Below are 8,315 nucleotides of genomic sequence, written 5' to 3' on the forward strand. Positions count from 1 at the left end.
AGCTCGGATGCCACATTTCTTTTTTTTTTTTTTAATTGTTTTTTTAATGTTTATTCATTTTTTTGAGAGACAGAGAGAGACAGGGCATGAGTAGGGGAAGGATGAGAGGGAGACTCAGAATCCAAAGCCGGCTCCAGGCTCTGAGCTGTCAGCACAGAACCCGATGCGGGGCTCGAACCCACAAACTGCGAGATCATGACCTGAGCCAAAGTCAAATGCTTAACCGACTGAGCCACCCAGGTGCCCCTCAGACGCCACATTTCTAACTGCCTAATGGAGGTACATGTGTGGGCACTTCAGACTGAATCCCCCCGATCTGGTCTATAGTACTTTGGGTTTTGCCTCCTACTCAGTCTTCAAAGTTGTGACTGTTCACCTCTCCTGCTGTCTTTCACTGCACCCTGTCGTGTTCAGACTACCTAGAGCACTGCCCCAGCTCTGACTCTGGCACTGCTGACTCACTTCCTGATCCCCAACTCGTCTCCCACCGCTGGTCTTCCCTCAAATTGTTTGGTCCTGCTCTCCAATTTCAGCCTTATTTTTTGAAATAATAAATTCTGAGGCACCTGGGTGGCTCAGTCGGTGGAGCGTCCGACTTTGGCTCAGCTCACGATCTCGAGGTCTGTGAGTTCGAGCCCCGCGTCGGGCTCTGTGCCGACGGCTCGGAGCCTGGAGCTGCTTCGGATGCTGTGTCTCCCCCTCTCTCTGCCCCTCCCCTGCTCATGCTCTGTCTCTCTCTCTCAGAAATAAATAAACATTTAAAAAATGTAAAAAAAAAAAAAAAAGAATAAATTCTGCCACTAAAAAAAAAGAAACACAGTTTCTCCTCAGACCGCTGGGAACCTGCTTCGGATTCTGTGTCTCCCCCTCTCTCTGCCCCTCCCCTGCCGCAAGGACGCGGCTGGTTCCCGAGCAGGGGCAGAGGGTGGCACTGAGCTGGAAAGTGCTGGGCCTTCTCAGACTGGCGCTCCAGCACCTGGCCCTGCGCTCCCACACAGGCTTTGCCTCCATCATTCGCGGACTTCCTTTTCCAAGCAGAAGTGTCCTTTCAACCCCTCAGGAGGTCAAGAGCCCTGGGAGGCCCCCCGCAGGGATGGGGAGCCCGTGGACCCACGGCTGTGCCGGCTGGGACTGGCTGGGTGCCCACGCTCCTTCCACGCCTTCGGCTTTGCAGGCAGTCCGCCAGTTTCCTTCTGGAAGTGGGGGCTGTGGCCGGAGTCACGGCTGGCTCGACGCTCGTGCGTGCCCACCCGCCGTGGTCGTGGCAAGTCCCGCAAAGGGGACTACCTGCCTGCACCTTGTGCCGGGACTGAGGTCCGAGGCAGCAGCACTCCAAAACGCTGTGCTGTGGTTGGTTAGCGTCTGAACAAGCTGTGACTTGGCAGGGACGCCAGCTGGGCGCCCACATCTCAGGGAGGCCTTGGGTGGAATCCTGTCGGGGCCCCGGTCTGAGACAAGAGCTGCACCCGGTGTGGGGCACAGCTATGCCACCCAACGAGTTCCCAGACGGCGGCCCTTGGGGCAGACGCTCTTACCCCCTCCCCCATTTCGGAGGCGAGGAGATTGAGGCAGAAAGCGGGTAAATGTTGCCCCAGTTCTAGAGTCCACCCCAGGAGAGCCGTGCAGCAGGCTGGGGGACAGCCTACCAGGTAGAGGAAATAGCACGGGCCAAGGTCTTGGGGAGGAGGAGGAAGCCTATTCAAGGACCAGGGCAGCGGGTGGCAGGGGGGTGGGAGGGGCGCTTCTGGGACGAGGGCCATTCCCATTATAGTCTGTGCTGAGGTCTGAAGGACAAGCCACGTGGACAGAGCCCCCACAGGGCAAGATGGCCTCTTCTGCCCAGGCCAAGAAGGAAAAGTGGAGCTTTAAATGTTGACTCTCAAAGCTGAACACATCCCAAACATAGACAACGTAATGGTGTCAGTCAAAGGTATTTCAGGAGCGGGGCGCCTGGGGGGCTCCGTCGGTTAGGCGGCCGACTTCGGCTCAGGTCATGACCTCCCGGTTTGTGGGTTGGAGCCCCGCATCGGGCTCTGCGCTGACAGCTCAGAGCTGGGAACCTGCTTCGGATTCTGTGTCTCCCCCTCTCTCTGCCCCTCCCCTGCTCGTGCTCTGTATCTTTCAATAATAAATGAACATTAAAAAAAAAAAAGTATTTCAGGACCATTTATTGACACAGCCCACCGGGGGAGTGTGCTGAAAGGGGTGAGGTGACCCTTGTTCATCTTATGTGATGACCCCAGAGCAAACATCTCATTACGGTGGTCAGGACTTCGGGAGTGTGAATGATCCCCTCGGGCAGCAGCGTGTCTGAGGTTCCCACCTCCATACCCCCATGCTCTCTGTCACCCCAGGGGAGGAGAACAGAACCCCTGGACACCCCTTGCAGCAGTCTGAGTCCCCCACTCACCATGCAATCCTCCCCACTCTGCCTGGTGCCCTAACCCTGGAAAACTTGGCCCATCCACCAGGCTGGCTCAGGAAAGCCCCAGCTGGCCCTGGAAAGCCCCAGGAAAGCCCAGCCCACTTCTGGGCTTGCAGCTGGGTAGCTGGGGTTGGGCTAGATTTGGGGTCAGATGATGGAACAGGAGTGCAGACGAGCCTCCCGGCACCCGTCCCCCGGGGAAGGAATCTGCTCTGGAGGGGAGGAAGGGACTGACCTCTGGATGAAATGAGAATATTGCTCTTTCTTGAGGATGACTGACTAGACGGCCTATCTGGAACCCTTTCTAAGCAAGGACGAGGTGTGGTCATTTCAGCAACGATTGAGTGTGTTTGATTTCATAGTGTTGTTTTCCTGTTACAAAATGCTGCCGGCTCAGGCACCGGTGATGATCCGGTCGTGCAGGAGGCAGGCGCGTGGGGCCCGCCTCCCTTGTTCTCAGCAGAAGAGGGTGGCCATGTGTGCGCTGTCCTAAGACCACGATTTTTTTCATGTTTATTTATTTATTTTGAGAGACAGAGAGAGTGTGTGGGTGCACGCCAGGGAGGAGCAGAGAGAGAGAAAGAGAACCCCAAGCAGGCTCTGAACTGTCAGCGCAGAGCCTGATGCAGGGCTCCATCCCACGAACCATGAGATCATGACCTGAGCCAAAATCAAGAGTCGGACGCTTAACCCACTGAGCCACCCAGGCGTCCCCAACCACGATTCTTATATAATTTTTAAAATGGGGTTCTTGTAAATGGTGAGTACGGTAATATCCTCGCATGGTACAAAGAAATCAGTTGTAGGGGCACCTGGCTGGCTCAGTCAATAGAGCGTGACAGTCTTGATCTCGGAGTCGTGGGTTCGAGCTCCATGTTGCGGGTAGAGTTGACTTAAAAATAAATAGTGGGGGTGGGGGGGTGGCTGGGTGGCTCAGTCGGTTAGGCGTCGGCTCTTGACCTCAGCTCAGGTCATGATCTCACAGTTTGTGAGTTTGAGCCCCACGTCAGGCTCTGTGCTGACAGCGTGGAGCCTGCTAGGGGTTCTCTCTCTTTCTCTCTCTGCTCCTACCCTGCTCTCTCTCTCTGTCTCTCTCAAAAATAAATAAACATTAAAAACAAGCAAACAAATAAATGGACACCTTAAAGACATTTTTTAGAAAGCAGTTTTAGCAAGCTATACCTGGGGACGTCGCCCCCGGTAGCCGCTGTCACTGCGAGTTGTGTGGCCCGGCTGGGCTTTGGTAGGTGCCAACAATCACAAACGTGTCTCCTTTCCCCCGTGCGCATCGCCGTGTGAACAAATCCAGGAGGCTGTTGCACACGGGCACCTGGAGAGCTCCCACACTTATTAACTACGGCATAGAACACCTGTGCTGTCGTTGTAACCACCCCTCCGGGCGGACATTGGCCGTCTCCACTCGTTTGCTCTCAAAATGTGGTAGGTTGTCTCCAGAGGCGACTGCAGACAATCACTGCCCGCCTCTGCACGCACGACGCTTGTCCTCTCCTTGTACCACGGCTGCCGTGTGACTCGTTCGGACCAACAGGTTGTGGCAGAAGCGAGGCCGTGTCATTGTAGAAGGTACTGCCGCCGGTCTCTAGGAGCCCCGGGCCATCCTGCGGGAAAGAGGCCCCGCCAGGCCTCGGTCACCCGGCCGCCCAGCTAAGGCCGGAGACACGAGAATGAAGTCGTCTAGGACATGCCAGCCCCAGCCAAGCCCCAGAAGGCAGCCACAGAAATGACCCAGCTGACACCGGGGGGGGGGGGGGGGCGCAGAAGGAGCGCTAGGCTGGGCCCAGCTGATCCGCAGCCTCTCGAGGAACAATGGGGAGGAACAATGGGCTCCGGGTGGTTTTAGACGGGAGCTTTGGCTGGTCTGACTCTCCTCTTACAAACAGCACCTTGTGCGCGCGTGGCAGAATGAATTTCAGCAGGGTGAATTTCCCAAAGTGGGGCTGCTCGCTCGACGGGCAAATGCAGCCTGGATTTCAATTAACTTTTAAATTTTTGCCATTTTTGATTTTTTTTTTTCAACGTTTTTTATTTATTTTTGGGACAGAGAGAGACAGAGCATGAACGGGGGAGGGGCAGAGAGAGAGGGAGACACAGAACCGGAAACAGGCTCCAGGCTCCGAGCCATCAGCCCAGAGCCCGACGCGGGGCTCGAACTCACGGACCGCGAGATCGTGACCTGGCTGAAGTCGGACGCTTAACCGACTGCGCCACCCAGGCGCCCCAAATTTTTGCCATTTTTGTTAGAACAGCATCTTGGATTAATTTGCCTTTCCCTCATTCTGAGTGAGGTTGAACATTTTACTCAGATGTTCAAGGGATTTTTTTTTTTTTCTGTCATCTTTGGTTTGTGTCCTTTGTCCATTTTCCTGTTGGACTGCTTCCTTTTATTTAAAAAAAAAAATTTTTTTTAACGTGTATTTATTTTTGAGACAGAGAGAGACAGAGCATGAACGGGGGAGGGTCAGAGAGAGGGAGACACAGAATCTGAAACAGGCTCCAGGCTCTGAGCTGTCAGCACAGAGCCCGACGCGGGGCTCGAACTCACGGAGTGCGAGATCATGACCTGAGCCGAAGTCGGCCGCTTAACCGACTGAGCCACCCAGGCGCCCCAAGACTGCTTCCTTTTAAGAAGCGATTCTAAGGGCGCCTGGGTGGTTCGGTGGGCCGAGCATCTGACTTTGACCAGGTCATGACCTCACAGCTCGAGGGTTTGAGCCCCCATTCGCTGATGGCGAGGAGCCTGCTTGAGGTTCTCTCTCTGTCCCTCAAAAATAAATAAATGAACATTAAAAATATATATTAAACATATTTTTTCCTAGTTTGTCACTGGTCTTTTATCCTCCCGAGCGGTGTTTTAGCCACGCAATATTTTGTTCTACGTAGGAAATTTATCGATATTTTCTCTAATGCCTTCTAGACAGTTAATCTGCCTGTCCTTCTAGTACTTTCTGATTTAATCTCCATTATATAAGCCATTGATCTACTCAGTGTTTGTAGAACATGAGGTATAAATTCCAAACTGATCCTTTTTCGAATGACTAAGTTGTCGTCCCAACACAACTTATTCAAAGCCCACTGGTTTGATGGGCTACCGTTTCCGTGAAGTAACTGTTCGCGTGTACTTGGGTATCGAGCTTTCCAAACAGCCCTCTGGCTGACACGACCCCATCCCTACCGGTAGCACAGAGCTCGGCGATGAAGACCCGGTTCCCACGCCCCTCCCTCTCTTTTCGACATTTGATGGACAAAAAAAAACCACTGATATTCCCCCACATGATAAAGTGGGCAACCAAAGCTGTTAGCAACCCGTCTACCTACCAATATTTCTGGGGCATATGCTCTGTGCCTGGACTGGATATGAGATCGTGATGAGAAAAATACTGCTCTTGTCTTTAGGGGTCTTGTCACACTAACAGGAGTTTGAGGGAATATATGGTAAAACAAGCAAGACTTCCTGGAGGTGGGGTCGTCTAACTGAGGCCGGACAGATGAGGAGAAGTCGGGCAGGCGAGGAGGGAGTGCTGGGGACCTGGCAGGCCTCCACTCCGGCTGGATCGGGAGTGCCTGATGGGGAGAACCTGGATGTCAGCCTCCCGCACGTGAGGAGGTGGCCTCACTGTCTGGCCCCGGTGCTCATGGTGGCATCGATCCCGGTCACCCCACTTCCAGCCACCTGCCTGCTCGGGCGGAGCTGTGGCGAGGTTGGAACCGCTGTCTGCAGCTCACTGACACTGCGGGAAAGTGCTGAGAGCCGACGCCCCTGCCACCTGCCCCCCGCACCCCTCCCCTGGAGTCTGGAGTCTGACCTGGTGTTCTGGGCTCCGGGAGCAGAGTGCCCAGGAGGAGGTACCAGGCAAGAAACCCCCTGAGCCCCCCTGCCCCCCAGCAGACCACACGCAGGCTCCTCTTCGAGGGCGGAGCAAACGCTAACATCTTTTCTGACAACTCAAGCCACATCCCCAGGGTGGCTCTGGACCCTCTTAAGGCGCCTGCCTGACAAAACTCAAGACTGCTGCTGTCATTTGCCCCCTGTGGGCAGGGGAGGGAGGGGAAGGTGCTGGGGGGGGGGAGGGGCAGGCAGACGCAGGTGGTCTCACGGGACGAGCCCCTCTCCCTTCCCTGTTTTTAAATGTGGTAACTTTTAATAACAGACTTTAGTCACACGCGTCACGTACAACACGGATCACCTACGGCTTCAGGACAAAAGGTACAGGGAGTTGCATCGAGTTTTAAGGCTTCAGTTTCCGTGTTCTGTAGTTTCTACCACTGTCCTGAGCAACGAAACTGCTCGAACAGCTTGTTTCTCTACCACAGCAGACGGCAGTTGGAGCACTTAGACCAGAGAATATTCAAACCAGAAGAAACGTCCTTCTGGGGCGCCTGGGTGGCGCAGTCGGTTAAGCGTCCGACTTCAGCCAGGTCACGATCTCGCGGTCCGTGAGTTCGAGCCCCGCATCAGGCTCTGGGCTGATGGCTCGGAGCCTGGAGCCTGTTTCTGATTCTGTGTCTCCCTCTCTCTCTGCCCCTCCCCCGTTCATGCTCTGTCTCTGTCTGTCCCAAAAATAAATAAAAAACATTAAAAAAAAATTAAAAAAAAAAAAAAAAAAAAAAAAAAGAAACGTCCTTCTGTTTTTCCCCTGAGCCTTTTGAGAAACTGGGACAAAATTCTAAATGATTCAAGGGTCCAGTTTGGTGGCGGTGCTGTTCTGAGTCACCGCGGGGTGTGCACGCGGGGCACGTTTGCGCCAGGCACCGGGGACCTCAGGCTTGCGGGATTCTCACACACCCCCATGTGCCCTCTTTGCCCACTGCTGCGGCAAATCCGTTTTGGGGGCCCCTCCCGCTTTTTGTAAATTTCTACATGCCTGACCCCCGAGCCCCGCCCGCCCCTCCCTGCCTCTCCTTCAGCCTGCAAGATGCCATCTCTCTGCACAAACCAAAGTGGGGCTCATTGCCCCCAGTTCTTTTCCCTCGTGCAATATTCACGGGCTGAAGTCCATCCTGCACAGCTGAACTGGCTTCTGGCTGTGTTTGTCTCCGAAATGTGCTTGGCTGGCAGGCTGCAGTCTGCCATTTGCCCCTGTTTACTGGGGATTTAATCCAGCTGTTTTCACTGTAAGTGGGGCTGCAGGCAGGAAACAGAGCCCAGCCCAGCGAGCCGACACACATTCTTGTGTTTCTTGCCTGGCCCCTCCTGCAGTGGCTGAGCAGAGAAGGCCCAGCCCCAAGCTGGGCAGGTAGGAAGCCGGGCCGCTCACGTCCTTCACTTGAACAGAAGATAGAGGCCGGCAGCTGTGTCCCACAACTCGACTTGAGGTTCCCTGAAGGAGCAGATATGTTCAGGAGGAATTATTGGAGACAAAAGGTCAAATCTGATTCCAATGTCCTGGGAACAAGAGGGAAACAAACAGAACATTCCCCAGAGCAAGCACAGAGGGGAGGCAGAGGCTCTCTCCTGGGAGGCGTGTCCTCCAGAGGGGCTGCCGGCCCTCGGGGCCCCCGCGATGCAGTGACATTCTAGCACCCCTGAACACATCCGTCCCCACTGAGCACGAGCTCCTGCAGGTGGGTCACCTCAGGGTCACTTCTGCTGCTGGGTATCGGGCGTGGGAGTGACTGAGGGGCCCCCCAGTACAGCCCCTGTCCTCCGTTTCACTGTCACCCCACAATGGGTGGAAATTCCAGGTGTCTCCCTGTAGCAACATGGTGACAGTTCTGGCCATTGACAAGGGGCCCTCCAAGGGGGGGAGGGCATTTAATGGCGTGTGTGTGACCCTGCCTTCCGTCCGCCCATCCGGTTCTCTCAGACCCGCTCTTTCCCCTCCCCTCCCCCACTCCTCCTTGCCCACATTCAGAGACCCAGGGCCAACGG

The sequence above is a fragment of the Neofelis nebulosa genome, chromosome 17, assembly GCF_028018385.1.
Source record: "Neofelis nebulosa isolate mNeoNeb1 chromosome 17, mNeoNeb1.pri, whole genome shotgun sequence".
In the NCBI taxonomy this organism is placed as follows: domain Eukaryota; kingdom Metazoa; phylum Chordata; class Mammalia; order Carnivora; family Felidae; genus Neofelis; species Neofelis nebulosa.